Source organism: Penaeus chinensis, chromosome 39 (assembly GCF_019202785.1).
Source record: "Penaeus chinensis breed Huanghai No. 1 chromosome 39, ASM1920278v2, whole genome shotgun sequence".
Taxonomy (NCBI): Eukaryota; Metazoa; Arthropoda; class Malacostraca; order Decapoda; family Penaeidae; genus Penaeus; species Penaeus chinensis.
In genome coordinates, this window is record NC_061857.1 from 9,498,731 (window position 1) to 9,501,230 (window position 2,500).

Sequence of the window (2,500 nt, forward strand, 5' to 3'; positions counted from 1 at the left end):
GGCGTCACCAGAAGCAACAGGACGGCATAAGCGTAGCCCGGCCCGTGACCGCCGTCGCTGCCTCTACCAGGGAAGTGCGCGCTCTTTCGACAGGAGCCCATAAGGTGTGGGTGTTCCCCTCCCTCTTCACGCTTTGTCGCCGCTGATACCGCGCTACTTTCTCCTGGCTTGCGGTGGCCCCTTCAGCTCTAGCAGGGCCACTGAAGGTGCTGAAACGGCACTGCCGATCCTTATGATGATAAGACCTATGACTTTTTTCAAAGCTCACTCATTCTTGACCTACTTGTAACGTATATCATGCAAAAATATAGTCCATGTAATTATATATCGTAACACGCCATGGAAATATATACATGATACATGTGTGCACTTTAGTTTTTCTTCGAAATAAATGAATATCTGGCAAACCGGCATGATAGCAATAGTTGACATAATTCGGTGACCCACTTATTTTTTAAAATGTTATACCCAAAACAATATCGAATATTAACATAGCGAAGTTATATGTAGACCTAAGAACTTTCGACACAGCCTGTTAACAGGTCGCTGCTGCAGTACCATGATTACTCTGATAAAAATAAGAAATAGTACCGCGCACGTTCGTCCCAGCGTTCACGCCACATACTATCTCTGCACTGACTTTCAATTGCTCACTTGCTTTCAAACAACTGTCTTTTTGTTAAAGTTTTCTTTCCTAGCGCGCTGATTAGCACTGGATCTTTTCGGCCTTTAAAATTTGATTCCTTAACAAACCTCCTATTGCTCTGTGTTATAGAAGCTTACTTTTCGGCCAAAATCACATAGATTACAAAGAAAGAAAAATTTCTCCCGCGCATGCAATGCCCAGCACTCCACCCGCACAACTTTTCGTTAGCTTTTTTAAAAGCAATTTTAGGCAACCAAACACGAATTGCTGTGATCTCATCGCCATCCATCCAGCATCAGGTAGCATAGCGTATATTCATGGAATTTGCATTGCGAACATCTAGAAACAAAAGCTAACACATCGTCACTGGGCGAGAAGCACGTGTTCACGGGAGAGCTTACAAATGTGTGAGGGAGAGAACTGGCGGGAACAGCCACCATGCAGCCTAATCCTGTTGATGGTGCATAATAGGCCATTTCTTCTTTAATATTCTTCTCGTAAACATGCGCTCCACTTCAAATAAATGACTTTACGTTAAAAGGATTTCTAAGTTTGGATTCACAAGACAAACAAACCATTCCGGAATAAGCCTACAAGGTAAATGTAAAATGCTTTTCGAAAAATTGTGTACAAACTGTCGTTGAGAAATTTCACATTTAATTGATTTATACGTTATGGAACACAAGATGTTTCAAAATGTGATACAGATTCGTTCTTCAGGGATTAGTTACTGAATTACATCTATCCACACAGCCCCTCTTCATTGAATATAGATAGCAATAAGAGTAAAAGAAAGGGTGGCTGGTTGTATCTGGCATGTCCTATCGGCGTTCTCCTCCACTCCCCCTTCCGTTGGTCGGGGTCGCGCGGCAAGTAGTCCGTCTGCGGCCGTACCGAACTCTTCCCGTGTTGATAGCACGACATAAATCCAGTTGTTCATGTGCATACGCTCTGAAACGAATGGATTTCGTTTTTTCTAATACTGTGGTTTCTTATTACATTTTTAGCGTTGCGAAGACCATTCTCCTGGATGTTTTACAATTAATAGTTATGTGTATGATAATAAAATCCATTTCCCGTGAACTTTAGGGCCAATAAAATGCCCCGTGCACTTGTCCAGTGAACAATGAATGGCAACATTCTACACGTGATGGTGAATTAGCTTGTTTCTCTTCTAATTCGTGATTTTGGCACAGTTTCTATCACATGAAGATATGCTAAAGTATTGAGTAAGGTTTCTGTGTTAGCATTTCGAGGAAAGCGAAGCTGGATTTGTCCTCTTGATAATATTTTTTCATGCAGAAGCAAAGAGTATTTGGCAACTGAAATCCTAAAATTAGTATCCACTAGAAAGTCTTATATATAAGGGAAATGCATATCCATTGCATAAGCTAAAACCATAATTGTGAATCAATAAATGTACAAGCATGTATTTATATTCGTTAAAACTACTTATCCCTTTTGCGTGCTCCAAAATTGTGCCAAAGAAGGAAGGAGGGAGACACAGAGAGAGAAAGAGGAAGAGAGAGAGAGAGAGAGAGAGAGTTGTATCCCGTGAAGCTCACGCGGCAGCTATCAATCACTGTCTACATCAGCGGCCAGCAGGGTTCCATCCCAGCACCCGGGGGCGACAGCGCAACATAAAGTCGGGGTGTTCTGTGAACGGACTGCGCGTGCTACTGGTCTTGTATAGTTTTACCCTACAGAAGTCACGTTTTCTGTGAACACGTTAGCAGTGACAAAAACATAAGTTCTCTATGTTGTTTTACCTCTACATGACCGAAAATTTTATTTTGACCATTTTTCGGTATTCTGAAATACGTATCAATCGTTTTGTAATTTTAAAGGTGCCTC